This window comes from Macaca thibetana, chromosome 15 (assembly GCF_024542745.1).
Source record: "Macaca thibetana thibetana isolate TM-01 chromosome 15, ASM2454274v1, whole genome shotgun sequence".
Classification (NCBI taxonomy): domain Eukaryota; kingdom Metazoa; phylum Chordata; class Mammalia; order Primates; family Cercopithecidae; genus Macaca; species Macaca thibetana.
The window spans coordinates 95,039,605-95,060,639 of record NC_065592.1 but is presented as its reverse complement, the minus strand read 5'-3'; the positions used below and the strand labels follow the sequence as shown (position 1 = coordinate 95,060,639).

Genomic DNA, 21,035 nt, shown 5'->3' with positions numbered 1-21,035 from the left:
GAGTCAAATTCTGGCTCAGGCACTTTTTGTAATCTTGTACAGGTGAGTTAACTTCTCTATGCATCCAGAACCATATCTGCTAACTGTGGAGAATGAAGGATATAGGAGATAACCTGTGTGCCACTAAATAACAATGATTAATAGCAATCATTTTTCCTTCTACAAAACTTACACTAGGCACAGAAGGTGTGAAGACAATGTCTTGAGATTTGCAAGTTGCAAATGGGGACTTGAAAGTGAGAGAATGGTGAGGAAATGGCATTGAATAAAAATCCTTGGGGTTACTTTCTAGACATCACTGTACAGGATACCTTCCATAGATCAGTCATCTACACTGCCCTGAGGACAGGCAGAGACATAAGGTGAGAGAGCAAAGCAGCTAATGTTCTATCTTGGGCTTCCAAAATAAGCTTGGGATGCCAGCCTCAGAAACTAGCAAACCAGCTTTGATAGCCAAAACTTTTCATTTGCAAGAGTGACTTCGTGGAGAAAAAAAAAAGGGAGTGCTCTTAAGAATCCAAGCATAAAGCCCTCTAGGGGAGAAGGCGGCAAGTTTGTGCTGTAGCAACAGATTACAAAAGAAGACTGGGAGATTCAGACAATGCCCTGCCTGCCAAGAATGGACAGACAAGATTAGGGTGACAACAGAGCCTAAGGTCCAAATGGGCCACTCTTGAGAGTAAAAGCGGCCATTATACATCATTTTACTGGGTCCAAACAGGCAGAATAGGACTGACCTAGGCACATTAGGACATGTGGTCATCTAGTCAAGGTGCATTGGGCTGGGAAACGGGAACAGGAGCTGGATGTGGGGGAGGAATGAAATCTGGAGCACGACTTGGAGGACAGCAGGATCAGTAGAAAGAGCCCAGGCCCAGCACCATCTCTTGCCAGCACCAGAGGGCTGTGGGAGACCACAAAGGACCAGCAGGGCATCCATCAACACTAGAGTTAACCCCACTTGTCACCTGCCTGATGAGCCATGTAGCCCTCTGGGGAGAGCCATCCACCTGTATCTGCCAGCATATTGCCTGTGATTCATCTAGCAGTCATGGTGGCCACTCGTCCCATAGACTTTGCTGAGCCACATTCAAATTTCCCCACATGGACATTCTGTCAATGGCCCAGGACATTCAGAAGCCTCCAGGAGGAGAGAGACATATGGATGGGGGAGTCCCCAGCATCCACACTTGGATGGAATTAGACTGTGTTGGAACCCACCTCCTGATGTAACAGATTCTAGCTGAATTTCTTCAGCAATGGGAAACAGCAGCAGCTGGGGAGGTGATGGTGGGAGGTGGGAAGATACTAGTTTAAAGACAGAGAGGCTTTGAGATCTTCCCAGCCTAAAAGAGCAATATAGCTTATCTTAAAAGTGAGTTTATTTTGTAGAACTGAAATAGACAATAGACACATGAAAAGAATCACGTGTGCTTTCAGGTTGTGGGTAAGTTTTCCCTAGGTCATTCACTGTCCCTCATAATTTCCATGAGTTGAACATAAAAGTTACATGTTGATGGTATCAACATTGTAGGGTCTTACTTGACCTTAAGGCTATTTCCTACTGGCTTTGGGCTGTTAATATGCATAATCATCCTCTCTTGTAACTACCAGAAACCTGCTGGAAAACATTTCTTAGGGTGAATTATGTATTTATATGTAAAGCACCAGCAAACACCCTTATGGCCATAACTTTTGGGTGTTTTCAAACCAGATTATAATAAGACAATGTATTTTATTCAGCAGATTTGTTTTAATCTAATTATGTAGGTGAATAAAAATTACTGCATGCTGGTGCATCTAATGTAAGTTATCTATTATTCACACCACATTTACTTTTAATATTCATGCAGATTCCCTTTGACATAACCTACTGTGTCACAGTTAATCCAATAAAGATAAAATATAGCTCAGCAAAACACCAGTCGATTCCAGCTTTCTGGTAATTATTAAAGACTATTTCACACTGGTTCCTTCAATCAATGTATTTCCCCTTGGATATGATAGCGCTCCTCTTTGAAGCTTTCAGTCCTCCCAACGGATTCAGAGGAACACTCAGGCCCCTTTTCAGTCTCTGGGTCTCAGAGGTAGTTCAAAGAGCACAACAAGGCTTCACAGGTTTATCCTCAAAGGCTGACACTGTCTGTTTGATGTATGGTGACTTAAAAAGTCATCTCTGGCAAAGCATGTGTTTGCTACCAGTCTATCGAATCAGCCATTTATCAACTTATCTGTATTCACCCAGTGCACCTGCTAACAGCTCAAAGGAGAACACACACTGTCTCCTGCTGGACTGGCTATTGATTTGATTCCCGCCTCTAATTTTATATTGTTTTGCTGCCCTGTGGATGAAGCAACTCTCTTACTGGATGAAATGAACATGGAAGCCATGAACGGATGGCTTTTGGTTGTTGTGTTCAAGAGCCCAGAGGGCAACAGGCTCTTCACAGGATGAGGACAGCTGGGCTGACAGTGGATCCAAGCTTTCCTGTCCCAGTGTGCCTTGCTTTTCACTTTTATCCACATTGAAGGCATTTCACTGTATGGACCCTGCTAGAAAATTGCAGAAAGATCACTAGGACTTCCCAACCTTGCAATCAGAAGCTGGTAATATCCAGCAACTACCAACACACACAAATGGAATCCCGGATTAAAGATGGAGATACACCAGCTTCCTCTCAATCTAACCGCTTCGCCATAACCATCTCCATGCTGCAAGGAAAGTTCCCCTTATTCTTCATAATCCTGAGCACGTGATTCTAGCTGAGAGGTTCTCCTTTCCACTTCTCTGTCATTACCTGTTTTTAATTAAAATAAAATGAGGCTACCTCACTGCATCATGAAAATTATCATTTATGAAGGCCTTTCTTATTACTTCAATCTCTGGTGTGGCCATATCATTTGATTATCGTTATAAGTAATGCTTCAACTATAGAAAAGACAATTTTGATGGATTCTTATAGAAAAGGACAAAGACAAGGTAAATTTTTTTTTCTGTGCAACATTATATATTTTAAGTAGAGCAAATGCTATTTGGGGATAGTAACAATTCTATTATTGCAGAGTAAATTATAGCCTGAGGTAGATCTAAGAAAGATTATTTTTTGTCCCTGGTTCCTTTCCCATTGCTACAACAAGTCATTCTCTTTATTCTCTCTCGTTCTCTCTTTCTCTCCCTCTCTCTTTCTTTTTCTCTCTCTCTTTCGCATATCTTTGTGAAATTCACCAAGATTCTATCACTAGTACTCTTTTCTTCTTGCTTTGTACACATTCCCTGAATGAACAGATCCAGTCATAGCTGCCATTATCTATTTACAGAAAACTCCTCCAGATCTATCTATACCACTGATTCCTCTGCTGAGCACCAGTCTCTACCTCTATCTTTCTGATTAACATTTCCAGTTAGATAGGTTGCAGGCACCGTAATCTCAATAGTGAACCCATCATCTTTACACTTAACTCCTCCTGAATTCTTCATCAGTAGCCATGCTAGATATTAAGCCACTCATCACTGACTCCAGGTATAATCAATCTCCAAGTAGCGTCCATTAAATCTTTCTCAAATCTACCGCCTGTTCTACAACTCCATCATCACAGGTCTATCTCAAGGCACTGCCATCTCTAGCCTTGACCACCTCAATAAACTCCAGATATACAACTCATTTCTTCATGATTGTGATATGTTGGTTTAAAACAAGATTTAACCATAAAACTTGTTTATGTTGTTTCCACCTGGTTTCTTCATTGAAAAGGGATACAAAAATTTAGTTGCTGGCTTAAATTGTTTCAACATCTCCTATTTCCCTTCAGGATAAAGTTCAAAATTATTTAGCAATACATAGCAAACTGACCTTAGCCAATTGAGTCATTCAGTGAGACTGGATTTTTTTTTTTTTTTTTTAAAGAGCATTGGTAGTTTCAGTAGCTGGAGGCAGATGGAAGCTATATTTTCCATTCTTGTAACCTCCCTACCATGTGATGCATCACATTCAAAATTGATCTCAGGTCAAACTCTGCCAGACTCACAATCTTAAAGAGGAAAATTCAAAGACTTACACTATCAGACGGCTTATAATAGAGCTGTAGTCATTATTAGTAAAATACGTAAAAGTAGAGAACTAGGCCAATGGAGTAAGTAGAGTCCAAACATAAACCCATGTGTGTGTATGTGTGTGTGTGTGTGTGTGTGTATACACACATATATATCTCACACTGATTGGTGACAATTTGACACTGCATAGTAGAGAAAAACTGACCTTAATGAACAGTGCTGGGTCAATTGAATATTTGCATGGAAAAAGAATAGGCCAGGCACGGTGGCTCACGCCTGTAATCCTAGTACTTTGGGAGGCTGAGGCAGGTGGATTACCTGAGGTCAGGAGTTCGAGACCAGCCTGGCCAACATAGCGAAACCCTGTCTCTACTAAAAATACAACAATTAGCCGGGCATGATGGTGGGTGCCTGTAATCCCAGCTACTTGGAGGCTGAGGTGGGAGAATCACTTGAATCTGGGAGGCAGAGGTTTCAGTGAGCCAAGATTGTACCATTGCACTACAGCCTGGGTGACAGAGTGAGACTCCATCTCAAAAGAAAAGAAAAAAAGAAAAAAGAATGATGTTTCATCTTTCCCTTTAACCATACCCTGAATCACTTGAGGAGGACTGTATATTTAAATGTAAAACAATGACACTTCTAGAAGACAGAGTCCAAGTGTGAGAGGGATTTGATGTGCCTTTGCTGGCTCTGAGATGGAAGGAACCATATATAAGAACCAAGAAAGACCTCTATGAGCTAAAGGCAGCCTCCAGTTGACAGCCAGCAAAGAAATAGAACGTTCAGTCCCACAACCACAAGGAACTAACTTCTGCCAGTTACCAGAACGAGCCAGGAAGCAATTTCTTTCCCAAAGCCTCTGGATAAAATCCCAAGACAGTTAACACTGATTTCAGCCTTGTGAGACCCAGAGTAGAGAAACTAGTTGAGCCTACCCAGACTTCTGGCCTACAGAGTTGTGAGATAATAAATGTGTGTTGTTTGTAGCTATTAAATTTGTGGTAATTTGTTACGGCAGTAATAGAAAAAAATATGCTTATTAAAAGTAAAATGGACAAGCAAATTATGATACATCTTTATAATGCACTACTGTGGAACAGAGGTCAGCAAACTATGGCTCACAGTTTGACCTACACTTTGACCTACACTTGCTTTTGTAAATAAAGATTTATTGGAACAGAGCCATGACTATTCATTTATGTATTGTCTGTGGCTGCTTTCAACTATGTGAGCTAAGTTGAGTAGTTGCCACAGAGTCCTTATGGCATCCAAAGCTGGAAATATTTACTATCTTGCTCTTTAAAGAAAAAGTTTGGTAACTTTTGCTATAGAGGAGTAAAAAACAAATGACTGGTACCCACAATAATGTGGCTGAATATCAGAAAACACAACAATAAAGGAAACCAGAAACAAAACAAATGCCAATTTTTAACAGGGAAAAACTAATTTCTGCTTACAGGAGTCTGCACAGTGGTTGCCTTTAAGAAAGCGACAGAAAAGCATAGTAATTTAGAACAGGAGTGAGGAGGCTTCTGTGATGCTGGTAATATTCTATTTCTTAGTCTACTTTCTTAGGTGGCTAAATGGCTTTGTGAAAAATCTATGAAGCATGATTTACTCAGTTTTCATGTGTACTATATACTTCAAAAAAAGAAATTTAAAGTGACATGACTTTATTCAGCACTCTAAAAATATATAATTTAGAGGTCCTAAGTAACATTGAATCTAAAATTCAAAATATCTTGTATTTGAAATGTCCTCTAGAATCCATACAATAACCGCCGCTTGTCTCCAACGTCTTGCTACTCATCTTGCACCAGCAGCATTGACATCAACTGGGAACTCGTTGGAGACAAAGAATCTCAGTCCCTATGTATTGAATTAGAAACTGTATTTTAATAAAATCCCAGGCAATTTTTTTACACATTAAAGTATGGATTTGCTATATCACTGCTTCTTGTCCTTGGCATACCTTATACATACTTACCTGGTCAAAAATTCAACCCTTGACAATCCACACTTCCCAAACTCCTCATGTCACTCTCTGAAAGCAAATATACGTGAACACTCTGGTTAAAGCTCTCTGGTTTCGGCAGTAGTAAGGCATCAGGAGACTCTGGGGCCCACATTTCCTTAATTTGCATTTGCATGGGCAAAATGGACTCCAGATTTATCTTTGTTATAATAATAAAGGGAACAAACATGGGAAGCTTATTGGTCATAAATATGCCAGCCTCTTTCTCTGGCACCTTACAATTCAGACCTCAGGGGGAATATAAACATATCCATGGATTATTTTTATAATCTCAAAGGGTCAGTTTTTCATCTTCAGAGAGTCAAATAGAATGAGAAAAGTTGTCTCTGGGAGAATAAGATCTCCATCAGAGAGGAAATAAAACCATGTTTTCTTCTCTAGAAAACTGAAGAAAGGCCATATATCACAAAACTAGATGTAGGACAAATAATAATATACTGTTCCATTAGAAGGGAAGAATGGAGAAATGACTCTTGCTGATAATAGTTCTTATATGTTAATGACTCAGAAATCAAAAGTTGGAAAAGGAGTGTTGGAAATTTTTAGCTAATGGTGCTGGGATCTGAGTGCTTCTGCTCTTTCTTTCTTTCATATAATAGGCTTTAAAGTGGTTATTATATTTATTATCTTTGCCATTTGTTGTTCCTCCCAATTCTGAAATGCCTGTGTAGCTGGAAAAAATGAAATCATCCAATCGCGCAATTTTTGAAAGCATTGGGGGCAAGGAAGAAGGGATGATGAAGGAAAGTAACTAACGCGCTCTACAAAGTAATGTGACTAATACGTCAAGAAGCCAATAACTCCATTGGGGCAGAGGATGATCAAGCAGCCAGGAGGACCACTGCCTGTGAGGCAGAATGGACAAAATAGGTCACTTTCTGATAAATTTTAGGTCTTTATATTTTTGTATTTGGAAATATAAAGTGCTCAATTTTGCCGCACCTTGAATGAGTGAGTGAATGAGTTAATGGGTGAAGGAGTGAATGTGGGTGCAAGTTTTGAAAACCCAGTGAAAGGAAATAAATTCCAGGTTAGGTTTAAGGAGATGAGAAAAAGGGTTGGGCCCACGGGAGGGTAAGACCATAAACCACACTATGATGAGCCCAGGATTAGAGCTTCATGTGCCTTCTACCTGAGTGGACATGTGACTCTTAGGCCTTCTGGGATTTGCTAGCACTCATCTGGAGAACAAAAGACTTAAGGAACTGGAGTTTGAGCCAAACACCTAGAAACTAGAGAGCAGGGTGACCAGCTGCTGTGTTTCCTTGACTGAAAAGACAAGCATGATAGTCGCAGCTCAAAGTACACCAATCATATTGCAGGGTATGAAATTGTTTCAGAGTGACCGGTTTTTCTTATGTTTGTATGAAAAAATCAGTAACTATGTCTTTTATATTCTCTCATATTCAGTAAAAAGAGGCTATTGAATGCATTTTATATAAAGAAATGCATTTTATTTGTCAACTATTAAAATCATTATTTTAAAAGAGAAAAGTATTTAAATATGGTTCATCATTCATGTTATGATGCTTGTTATATACTTTATAATACCCACATATAACTAGTATAAGATAAATGGACGTGCTGGTTTTACTACAAAGCAGCAGGAAGTTGTTATACATAGAAATTCACACTTCAGGAGTAGTTATCTAGCATGATATGAGAAAGACCACTCTTCAGAGGTAACTATTGAAGGCATTTTTTTTTCCGTATCTCTTATTTACATCAGTAGTTTTGTTAATCAGCATAATGAATACTAGAAATAGATTTTTACTGTAGAAACTTATAACTTTTTTTTTTTTTTTTTTTTTTTGAGTCGGAGTCTCGCTCTGTCACCCAGGCTGGAGTGCGGTGGCCGGATCTCGGCTCACTGCAAGCTCTGCCTCCAGGGTTCACGCCATTCTCCTGCCTCAGTCTCCCGAGTAGCTGGGACTACAGGCGCCCACCACCACGCCCGGCTAATTTGTTATATTTTTTAGTAGAGATGGGGTTTCACCATGTTAGCCAGGATGGTCTCGGTCTCCTGACCTCGTGATCTGCCCGCCTCGGCCTCTCAAAGTGTTGGGATTACAGGTGTGAGCCACCCGCGCCCGGCCAAAACTGGTAACTTCTATAATCGGCATTCAAAATGGGCTGTCGTTGGTAAAATTAATGGTATTTAAGAGATATGGGCTGGCTAAAATATTCAGGAGCACCTCAAAAGCCAGACAGCTGGGACTTCTTCAGTTTTACAGAACAGGTTTTATAACTTCTTAGTGTCAGCTTGCTAATGGATGTTTGGTTACTGGGCCATTCTGCTAGGGCATGTTTGTTTAAGCATGTCTGCATATGTGGCAGCATTTTGTCTGAGGCTTGGTCTGAGGACATAGAGAAGTAACTGTCCTTCCCCTACCTTAAGCATGTCAGCAGCTACTATTTTTTAAAAGCAAGTAATTAAGGGTTGTTCATGGCCATTTTTAAATAATAAAAACTTATTTACATGCATTTTTCATTTTTGTCAGTCTTCTGTCACTAGTCTATTGATAACTCTGGGGGGAAAAAAAGGTCAGCCATTGGAGTTGGGAGCCATAAGTGATATCCACCTTTGGCAATTCCCTGGGTGACAATAGCTATCATTTTCCAATTTGGTTTCCTGATGCACTTCTGCCTACTTAGACCCATCCCATTAGTCTCCATCTGTGGGGATATGAAGATTAACCTTACTCAGTGTTATGTTAGAGTTTTGAATTGGAGATCAATTTCCTTTAGGGAAGGGACTATCAATCAATGTCAACCTTTTATTTATGCAACACCCACTGTATGCACAGTATTGTTCTAAGTTTTTGGACAATAATCAAAATTACATACACTATAGACCATGGTCTCCCAGAACCCATGATCCGCAGGGGCGCAGAAGATTGGGTGCATTTAATTTCATTATCCGAAAATAATCTTTAATCACAGCTGTTTATGGCTTCACTGCTGGGAGATCTAATTTGTGGTGGCTCACATGTGCTTTAAAATTCTTTCTTTTCTTTCATTCCAGTCTTCCTCCTTCCCTTCTTTTCTCTCTCCCTTCTTTTTCTTTTTAAATTTTTTCCCATTTCTCCCTCCCTTTCACCCTCCCTTTTTCCCTTCCTTTCTACCTTTCATTTGCTTTTTTTTTTTTTTTTTGCCTGCAACTCTTTTTTTAAGCATTTCCCTTCAGATATTAAAGCTTTGAATTTATTGTTTTGTTTTCCCTTTCTTCACATCATGAAAGCTAAGTGGCTTCATTTAAAAGGAAATGATCTCGGCTGGGGCGCAGTCACTCACACCTGTACTACTAGCACTTTGGGAGGCCCAGGTGGGTGGATCACGAGGTCAGGAGATCAAGACTATCCTGGTCAACACAGTGAAACCCCATCTCTACTAAAACATACAAAAATTCGCGCATCTGCAGTCCCAGCTACTCGGGAGGCTGGGGCAGGAGATTTGCTTGAACCCAGGAGGCGGAGGCCACAGTGAGCAGAGATTGCGACGCTGCACTTCAGCCTCGGCAACAGAGCGAGATTCCAACTCAAAAAAAACCAAGTCAATAATATGACTGCTGGATGCTGGGCTTTGAGTACTTCTCTTACCATAACCTGAGTCCTGAGCCCTTTGACCCTCCTGTAAGTAGTAAATTAACACCAGGCCAAGCAGAGGTCTTCTCAGGCAAGGTTTAATAGGCTTGTGGCTGGAGCAGCACCAGGGAGCTGCATGCAGGAAAGGGATCCTGGTGCTTGCTCCTGGAGGGGCTCAGCTCCTGTCATTTTAAGGAAGCAGAGGTAGGAAAAAGGAGTAAAGTGCAAGCATGTTTGGGTGGGGTCTTCTCTGTGCCTGTGCAGTGAGGTGTTATGTCCTAATATGCATCCCATGTACAGAAGATGGCAGAGAAGCCCCTCCTTGGGCGGCAATTTTAGTATTACAATGACAGTATAATGAGGAAAAAGTTGGTGAAAGGTCTGCCCTGGAGTGCCTCTTGTTGCCAGGCAGCTGGATCTGGTCAGGTCCATATTGGGTCATGCCAGAGTCTCACTTCAATCACCTGGGAAGGCGTTACTCAAGGACATAAGCGGTTTGTTTTACCTTTTATGGTTAGAAATTTGACCTGCTCCACTAAGTTAGGAGGGGACCCCACTTTCTGCTTTGTGATTTGGGTCAGTTTGTCAAAGGAGGCAGAAAGGTAGGGTAGGGAATATGTCGGGACATGTGAAGCCCACTGGGATTTTTGCTACTTGTGTCTCTGCCAGGATCAAATTTCTTCCCTTTACTGCCTCATTTCCTCTTTCAGACCATGCTAAAGGCAACTGGCCTTCACTGAACTTTGGTTTATTTCCAAATAGCCTAGATACACATGAACCCTCCCATGCATGGAAGCTCCTCTTCCCACTGTAGGACCCAGGCATTTTGGGGTTTGAACCTTGGCTCTCACATCCTGATTCTATGGCATTGGATAAGGTGTCTGAATTCTCTCAACTCTAGTTTCTTCATCCATAAACTAGAGGCTGTGATGTTTACTCCATAGTATATAAAGGTATATAGAGCATTCTTCCTAACTTTGGCTATTGCCATAACTTCTGCCTTATTTTTAACCCATTTCTTGATTTCTCATCTTACTGGACCCAACCCTCTACTGTGCTGCACTGGGATGACCTGCCTGTGTTCATCCATCAGGTGTTAGAGCCAGATGTGTCTCCTGACGTCAGCATTCCTGTCCCCATCAGAGCATCTGCGCTCCACCCCCAACCCCCAATACACGCAGGGTTGGAGTGATCACAGAGGGTCTGGGCTCTTCTGTAATTTGTACTATGCACACCAGGGACCCTGGATGCCAGGAGAATTTATTTTAATTAAGAAGGTTGGGCCGGGCGCGGTGGCTCATGCTTGTAATCCCAGCACTTTGGGAGGCCGAGGCGGGTGAATCACGAGGTCAGGAGATTGAGCCCATTCTGGCTAACACGGTGAAACACCATCTCTACTAAAAATACAAAAAAATTAGCTGGGCGTGGTGGCGGGCGCCTGTAGTCCCAGCTACTTGGGAGACTGAGGCAGGAGAATGGCGAGAACCCGGGAGGCGGAGCTTGCAGTGAGCCAAGATGGCGCCACCGCACTCCAGCCTGGGGGACAGAGCCAGACTCCATCTCAAAAAAAAAAAAGAAGAAGAATGAAGAAGAAGATCAACAATTCTTCCTCCATTTTCTCTCAGTAGTTATAAATATATAAAATAACCTCCCCATAATATATTTAATATTACCTGTTTGGAAGGACTGAGAAATCTGAGGCATCCAAGAGCTTAGGATTTTAGGACCTGGAGTCAGAGAGACTGGCCTTCAAATCCTGGCTTTGTTTTTCAGTAGCTGTGTGAATTTGGGGCATTTTAACAGTTTCGAGTCTTAGTTTCAAATCCATCTATTTATCTAACAGTAGCAGTTTCCTTGTGGAGTTACAGAATGGTCTGGGACATTGGACATGTAGATTCAGATCTTGCCTCTACTGTTAATAGAATGAATAATTTGGAGAAAAATCTCACTGTCCTTCTGTTTCTGTTTCCTCATATATAAAATTGGGAAAATAATGCACAGAGGATTGTGGTAAAGATTAATGAGGCAAGCTCTTTTTCGTGGCACCTTGGGGGTGATCAGCTGTTTCAGGAGGAAGCTGCATATTTCCTTCCCAGCTACTGGCTGCCAGACGTTCACTGAAGTAGATAATGACGGCAAACCTCACACCTTTGTGAGAAGCGTATGGCCACAGAAATTGCTGCTGACACTCTGAGTGAAGAGTAGAAGGGAGTATGTGTATAAAATCAGTAGTGGGAACAGCAAACAAGTTTTCCTCATGAACCAGGGTATCTTGACCAGGGCCATGTCTGCCTGCTCCTGAGCAGGGCCATTCCTGCAACAGACCAAGGAAGACTCGGGAAAGGAGGTGCTAATCTGTTCTGGGTTTATTACGGATGCCAATCTGTGTGTTCTCACCTTGGTTAATTTTTTTTTTTAAGGAGGAAGATATTCTTGGACTGCCTTACTACTGTGCCTTGTCGCCTGGGGCCTGAAAGAGCTAGTGGTGTCTGCAAATTTTCCATCTCTCTAAACAAGATGATGTCCACCAGTTTACTATGAGAAAGCCCCTGAACAAAGACGGTAAGAAACTTGGGACCAAAGTGCTAGAGATTCAGTGTCTTGTTACTCAGCATGTCCTGCAATGCAGATGTGAGCACATTGTTCTAAACAACCAACATACTTGAAAAAAATAAGGACTAGGCAGCAGAATATGATAAACTTTTGCCCAAGAGACCAAAGAAGGCCAAAGAAAAACAGAACAATAGGAACAGATTGCCAAGAGATGGGGGCTGTCTTCTCTGAGAGCTTCTGAGTCCAGTCGAAAATAAGATGTTCTAAGAGTAACCAATAAATAAGATCAGACTTCAAAAAAAAAAAAAAAGATTAAATGAGACAAAAAAATCTACGACTACATTTACCTACAAAAGGTTTTGCAAATGTTAATTCTAGTTCTGAGAATCATGCTCTCACATAAGGCTCATCAGTGTTTGAATGAGTTAAACAAGGAAAGAGGGATGGAATCTTCTTTTAATCTGCTTCTCATGGTACCTCTGGCTTGACTGGGTTTCTCTGACTTTCTCTAGTTCTCATGCCTCTCTCATGTATTGCTCCTGGCACCCTCCACTTCCTCTCTTTTGTCTTACCTAGGGCAGCTGCCCAACCCAAACCAATAAACAACAATAACAACAACAACAAAAATCATTTGTTTTTAAATCGCTCTTGCTCCTGTCTGCTATGCTATTTCTGGCTTCCAACGTTTTTTCTCTCCGGTTCTCCTCTGTGAGAGACACACCTCCTAGAACTGCGTTCACTGTGAGGAAGTGCGGGGTAGCAGAGTAGGCCTGAGAGCCCATTCATGGCTGTAGCTGGTCCCCAAAGCAAGCTACTTTCAATTAGGGCTTCTGGACATGAATCTTTTGACAAGACTGCCAATGACCTGAGGAGGCAGGAAAGAGCTCTGAAAAACTCTCTCTGTGTTTCTGTTCAGGATGAACTTCCAACTAATCTCAGTGCAGGAGACTTTAGCACCTGTGATGATTAATTTTATGTGTCAACTTTGCTGCGATAAGGGATACTTAGACAGCTGGTAAAACATTATTTCTGGGTGTGTCTGCACGGGTGTTCCTGGAACAGATTAGCCTTTCAATCAGTGGGCTGAGTCAAAAAGATTCACTCTCACCAATATGAGTGGAACAAAATGGCAGAAGAAGGGTGAATTCTACCTTTTTCTTTGTCTTTTTGTTTCTTCTCTTTCTTCTTGAGCTGGGACATCCATCTTCTCCTCCCTTAGATATTAGAACTTGGGTCTTTGGACTTACCACTTCAGTTCCTCTGGTCCTCAGACTTTCATACTTGGACTGAGTTACAACACTGACTTTCCCAGTTCTCCAGATTGCAGATGGAAGATGATGGAACTTCTCAGCCTTCATAATCAGGGTGAGCCAATGCCTTATAATAAATCCCCTTATACTGTATCTCTATATAGCTGTTGGTTCTGTTTCTCTAGAGAACCCTGACTAATACAGCATCACAGAAGGCACTCCCTTCTGATTGTGAATCAAGAGTTTGAGGAATAATCTCTATGTCAAGAACATAGTTGCTGTGAGAAATTCTCCCCAAACTTGAACATCATCAAACCCAGAGACAGTCTGAAGAACAATATTGGGAATTAGTTTATATTGGAAGTATATTCTGTCTGTAAAGAACCTCAGAATGTTACAGCTTGATAGTCTAGTTTGGAGGCTCAAACTCAAATGTCAGTAGCAGGCAAGCACAGAACCTAGGTGAGAGAAGTCACCTGGAGGGGACCATGGCATCAGCAGAGCACAGACATCTAAAAGGACAGAGGCAAATCCACTTCTGATGAGTGTTGCCTTGATGCTCAATGTTGTCAGTTTCTCCAGTGTGTTAAGATAAACTGGATTTTCATATGAAATCTTTTTAAATTTTGCAACCGATTAAACAAACAAAAGTACCAAGTGGTTGTGTGTTACAATTGCCAATCTAGTTAATATGCCTTTTCTGTTTTGTTTTCTTTTTAAAGGAAGCAGAGTCTTGGCAATGAGAAATGACAGTTACCCAGAAAGTTGTTGGAGACAATTGTTCTAGATAGACAATTGTTCTGTATGGTAGGGCCCTAAAGTTCATTTATTAGGACCAAGTCCATGGCCACTCAACCACTACAGATATACTGATGAACCGAGGTGTGGTAGATCAAATAATTAATCTCACGCCCTTTTCAATCACATTATAATTATATCCATGCCCTTACCATGGCCTTGTGGTGGGTGGAGCATATTTGCCCATCCTTGACTTTGGGATTGACCTGTGGTTAATGGGACATTAGCAGATGCAACTCAAGCCAAGACTTGAAATGTGCTAGCATGATTGGTCTTGCCCTCTTCTGCCATCACCATGAGGAGAACACACCCCATGGAAATGCTAATATCAGGACAAGTGGCACCTGGACCTGACTTGCAACCTGGAGAAAAGTCAAATGGCATTCAGGCAAAATTAACAGAATCCCAGCTAGTCTGCTGATGAGCATGAGATGCGGCTTATTTTTCTGTGCTGCTGGGATTTTGTGGTTGTTTATTATGTAGTGAGAACTGATGAATAAATACACATAGAATTCTGCTCCTATCCAACCCAGAGGAAATTTACATCCTTAATGAAACTCCAATTACCACTTCCCCAGTGCAAGATATATAGCAACATACCACAGATGGGGTGGCTTAAACAACAGAAATTTATTTTCTCACAGTTCTTGAGGCTAGATGTCCATGATCAAGGTGCTGGCAGGGTTAGTTCTCCTGAGGCCTCTCTTCTTGGCTTGCAGATGGCCACCTCCTCCTGTGTGCTCACAATCTCTCCTCTGTGTACACACATCCCTGGTGTCTCTCTGTCCAAATTTCCTCTGCTTGTAAGGACACCAGTCAGACTGAATTAGGACCCACCTTAAGAACTTCATTTTAACTTAGTCACTTCTTTAAAGAACTTATCTCCAAACATAGTCCCATTCTGAGATATGGAAGTTAGGGCTTCAACATGGATTTTGAGAGGGACACAATTCAGTCCCTAATACACAGGTTATATTTGACTAGGGTGACCATTTTTTGTCTGAACCCAGACACACTAAAAGTACTAAAATGTTGAACCACTTCAGATGCTGGGATAACCAGTGTAACCTAGGACTGAATGTATGTCCATGCCATCTGGTGGTGCTGGTGATAGGGGTGGATTCAGCCTCCTTCACTGGGGACGCAGTTCTGCTCCAACTGTTTCGACCACTGTTATAAAAGCTTGTTTCAGTTCTCAGGCTGACTCAGGACGGCTGCGGCTGACCAAAGTGAAAAAGGATTTAATTAACCTCCTTAAATATCACCCCTTATCTGCTTTCTCCCTTCTGCCAGGTGATCCTCTCTCACCTCTCCTCAAAAGTTTGTTGTGCACATAGACCTGGTCCCTTGGGCAGCCTTTGTGTTTATGCTGCACAAACCTTGAAGTCAGACTCAGTAGCACTTTGCATTTCCCATGAATACTTAGTCACATTCATGTGCTCTACGGAGTCTGTTAACAATTTTTCATGGAGAATGAGAATGTTCCCCTCACTCACCACCAATGAACATAATCTAATTTTTAAAATCACAATAAATAATTCTTTTCCCTCATTTCTTACTGTTTCCACCTCTTGTACTTTGACACATTCGTATATTCAGATATCAAGTGAACATTCTTTCTTTCTTTTCTTTTTTTTTTTTTTTTTTTTGAGACAGAATTTCACTCTTGTTGCCCAAGCTGGAGTGCAATGGCGCTATCTCTGATCACGGCAACCTCCACCTCCTGGGTTCAAGCGATTCTCCTGCCTCAGCTTCCTTCGCACATAGCTGGGATTACAGGTGCCCGCCACCACGCCCGGCTAATTTTTGTATTTTTAGTAGAGACAGGGTTTTGCCATGTTGGTCAAGGTGGTCTAAAACCCCTGACCTCAGGTGATCTGCCTGCCTCGACCTCCCAAAGTGCTCGGATTACAGGAGTGAGCCCCTGCGCCCAGCTGAACTTTCTTGAGTAGCACCCCCATTGGACATTTAGTCCAGTCTTTCTTGTCTTGCAGAGAACCTGTAAAACCAGCCAGGCTTCTTTCTATGGGGGCAACTGAGACATGAACAAGAAAGGCAATCATTTTTAGATCCTGGGAATGACTCAAGAGGAAGGTTTGACATCACTAGGATGCTTCTCAGTGTATCGCTGATCACACAGCAGTGGCAACAGCAGAATGAATATTGGCTAGACACCTAAAGCTAGAACATCAGGAGTATATGAGGCGCCAAATGACTCTCTGGTGCAACCTTTCCTTGTTGCATGTGGGTACACCTGTGTTTATAGCATGAGCAGATGTGTGGCTGGTTGCTGATGCTGTCATGAAAGATAATACCCAGTGCCCATATTGTAGGATTGTCAGAACCACTGAAGATTTTTTTCCCTTTTCTTAATAACAGTGACTATCAACCTGGGCTGCACTTTAGATCATGTGGTCACATGGAGAGCTTTCAAAAATCCTGACACTCAAGTAACACTCCTGGCTGATTAGAACTATTGAAGATGAGATCTAGGTATCAGTATTTATTTAAATTGTTTTTGTTTTTGTTTTTTGAGATAGGGTCTTGCTCTGTCCCCCAGGCTAGTGTGTAGTGGCATGATAATAGCTCACTGCAGCCTCCAACTGCTGGGCTCAAGTGATCCTTTTGCTTCTGCCTCCCAAGTAGCTATGACTAGAGGCACTCACCACCACACCTGGCTTATTACAAAACCTTTGTTTTGTAGAGATGTGGTCTTGCTCTGTTGCCTGGGGTTGGCATCAGTATTTTTAAGAGCTCTGCTGATTATTCCATAGTGCAGTAAAGTTTGAGAAGTTCCTGGCTACTCCAAGCACGGTTAGTGATCAACAGCATAGCCATCCCTGGGAGCTTGTCAGAAATGCAGAATCTCAAGCCCCACCCCAGACCTGCAGAATCAGAATCTGTTTCATCAAGCTCCCTGGGTGATTCCTATCCACATTAATGTTTGAGGAGCTCTGAGCTAGACCAGCTGTTCTTACCTTTGCCTGCACGTTAGTAACGTCTGGGGAGCTTTGAAAATGCTGGTGCTCTTGGCTGCACGGCAAACTCCACTCAGTCACAACCACGGGGGTGAGCACCAGGAGCCAGGATGTTTTTTAGATCTCTTTGGTGATTCAGATTGAGAACCACTGCTCTAGGCTCTAACATGTATCTCCGTTTGTAGCCCTTGTTCCCAGCATGCAAATGTGAAGGGCTTGAGAGGTCTTTGAGCCTTGCTGTTGCCCAGTGCCATCATACCAGCCAGGAGTGATGTTACATCAGAAGAGTTACACAGTGATTGCAGCTGGGGCTTCTCTACTGCCTTGGTGCTGCCTCATTTGTAAAGAAACTATGGCTGGTGGCACCTGGAGGTTCTTGAAGTGAATATTAATAGATGGTCAGAAATAGTGCCCAGACATTTATTAGGAATCTTCAGGAAAAGCCCTGCCAGAGGAGATTCAGACCTGTCTCTGTCCTACAGTTACACTGGCATGGGCCAGATCAAGCTGGAATGAGTGGGAAAACACCCCAGGCTGTGAAGGCCTAAGATGCCTGGAAATAACTTTAGGATCAAACTACCTTCTTTGTCATTTTTTTTTTTTTTTTGAGACAGAGTTTCGCTCTTGTTGCCCAGGCTGGAGTGCAATGGTGCAATCCCGGCTCACCGCAACCTCCACCTGCTGGGTTCAAGCTATTCTCCTGCCTCAGCCTCCTGAGTAGCTGGGATTACAGGAATGTGCCACCACACCCGGCTAATTTTGTATTTTTAGTAGAGATGGGGTTTCTCCATGTTGGCCAGGGTGGTCTCAAACTCCCATCTTTAGGTGATCCACCCGCCTTGGCCTCCCAAAGTGCTGGGATTACAGGTGTGAGCCACCGCGTCCAGCGATCATACTGCCTTCTTTGGTGCTGTTGAATGTTCTTAGCCAATGGCATTATTTACTTACTGTATAAATAATTTCATTTTTATTCTATTAAATGCATAACAGTATAAATGTTTATGGGTTTGTCTCCCTAAAACAGATATGTTAAAATCCTAACCCCCAGTAGATCAGAATATGACCTTATTTCAAAATAACGGCCGGGCGTGGTGGCTCACGCCTGTAGTCCCAGCACTTTGGGAGGCCGAGGTGGGCGGATCACAAGGTCAGGAGATCGAGACCATGGTGAAACCCCATCTCTACTAAAGATAGAAAAAATTAGCCGGGCGCAGGGGCGGGCGCCTGTAGTCCCAGCTACTCGGGAGGCTGAGGCAGGAGAATGGCGTGAACCCGGGAGGCGGAGCTTGCAGTGAGCCAAGATTGCGCCACTGCACTCCAGCCTGGGCGACAGAGCGAGACTCCGTCTCAAAAAAAAAAAACAAAACAAACAAACAAAACACAAAATAAGGTGTTTATAAAAGTAATCAAGTTGAGATTAGATCATTCGACTGGGCCCTGATCTGATATGACTGATATCCTTATAAAAAAGAGGAAATCCGGACACAGACAGGCACATAGAGGGAAGATGACGTGAAGACCCACAGGGAGAAGACGGCTTTGTGACTGTAGTGATCCATGTACAAGTCCAGAAATGCCAAGGATTTTGCTGGCAAAGGCAAGAAAGGGTTTGACTCTCAGAGAGAGCATGGCCCCGACAACACCTTAATTTCAGAGGTCTAGCCTCCAGGACTGTGAGACTATAGATTCTTGTTTTAAGCCCCCTAGGTTTTAGTAGCTTGTTACAATAGCCCTAGGAAACTAATACAAGCAGGAAGTTTAAAAATGAATTAAGAAGACATTCTAAAAATTAAATCTAAAGAAAAAAATCAAACTGGAAGAGGAAATTATAAAACGGAATAGTTCTTTTGAAAGATTATTTTTATTGATAAATATAAGTGCACAGATGCTTAAAATAAAAAGCTGAAGAGCGCTTTGTTTAAAGATGTCATATTTTCCAGCAAGCAATGAAGGGAACTTAACTTAGAGCCATTTGTGGAAATGTGTTTTCCCCTTTGAAATCATTAAAACATACATTGTTGCTCTTTATGCTAGTTTTATGATGCATGTCGGAATTCCAAATTAAATATTGTTTAGATGCTTGGGCACCAAGAGTTTTTTCTCAAGGAGACCTAAGAATGGGCAGAGAATATCTTTTTATACCGAAGCAGTGAATCCTTACTCAATGGGCAAGATGTATTTTACTGTAGGGTTTTATTACAATATCAAAATATTTTGACAGGCAAAAGACTATGAATACAGAAAGACCTCTGTGTTCTACAAACCATAATAGCAAGCACATTTGCCAAGAAGTTAGACACTGCCTTTTATAACATGTCCATATCTTTTGTTTCATTTTTTGCTTCTATGCCAGTAGACCTGGCAGTGCTAAATCCAAGAGACCTAGAAACCTTTTCATATTTCCCCTCCCGAGAGCCACAGATGAAAGTACCCTTGCTAACTTTGCTGAGCTTTTTCATCAGCTCCTGAAGTTTCTACAAAAGTATGTTGCTGACCAGGAAACTGGGTCAGGCAATTGTTCTGTAATAAAGATGATCTTTTGAAGTGTCTCAGCAGCAGCCTAACTTTAACAGGAGTCCTGTGGATCATGCTCTTCACAAATTGAGCTTCAGGCCTCAGATATAATTTCTCCTTTAATAACAATAAAAAAATCGTTGCCCTTTTTTTTTTTTTTTACCCCACCTGCCTCTGGGTTTTCTGATTGATGAACCTATTCATTTAAACAGAGACTTTTAAAAAACACTTTAAAAAATATGACTACTTCTTGAAATATATTTGCCAAGAATAGCTATCTCTAGAAACTCTATAAAGCTAGTACATCTGAAATACTGCCATGCTGCCATAGGACGCACACCATTGAATTGGGCAGAATCTCTAAGAGGTGCTTTCACTGTGGTTTCAATAGGATTTGATCTTTCAGAGTCAGAGGTATTTTCCAGGTCTTGGGATTCCCCCCCCCACCGAGACATTTTCTCCCTTAGTTCCCCAATCAGGGAAGAAATAAGTTGTGGTCTTATTTTTATTTAAACTGACAAGATTAGCATATTCGGAGTGAAATATGTATAACTTATAGGATCAGATACCTTTTAACAGGGACATGAATTATGAATCAATGAAAGAAGCTGTCACCAGCCATGTTACCTTGATATTAAGCAGTCAATGTTGGAAGTAGCTGGAGCACATTTTCCATTAAATCCTTCTTGTCTATCAGGAATGAGATAGAGACAGAGGAGGGAAACAGGGGAGAAAGGTGAGAGTGGGCTGAGAGATGGAAGGATACTATTTATAAGGATTTCTTTTTACAACCAATGGAGTTCAGATAACTTACTTGTTGGAATCCCCAGCGAGTTCAGGTTCATTCAGATTACGTGGCCTGAGCAGAGACGTCATCATGAGATTAACCTTACTGGTCAAGGGTCAGCAAACTATGGCTGCTGCCTTTCTTTGTATGAGTTAAGTGAAGAATGGTTTTTACATTTTTAAATAGTTAAAAAATATCAAAAGAATATTGTGACACATAAAAATAATTAAAGTTCAAATTTTGGTGTTCATAAATAAAGTTTTATTAGAACACAGACATGGTCATTCCTTTACGTGTCTATGGATGCTTTTGCACTACAATAGCAGAGTTGATTAGTTGCCATAGAGACCCCAATGCCTAAAATATTTGCTATTTATTCCTTTCCAGAAAAAAGCTTTCTGACTCTCTATTAAAATACATGCATTTATATATATACACACACACATATGTACACATAAGAATATATGCATTTGTACATAAGG

The 21,035-nt window shown here is 41.7% G+C and overlaps 1 protein-coding gene across 1 annotated transcript in view; it reads right to left on the bottom strand.

Moving 5' to 3' along the window:
• The window catches only part of IDNK (IDNK gluconokinase), an 865,727-nt gene extending 854,885 nt beyond the window's left edge, over positions 1-10,842 (bottom strand). The window contains exon 1 of the mRNA XM_050761404.1: positions 10,839-10,842. The gene's annotated coding sequence lies outside the window, so the exon portion shown is untranslated. The remainder of the gene's footprint in view (positions 1-10,838) is intronic.
• Positions 10,843-21,035: the final 10,193 nt, after the last annotated feature.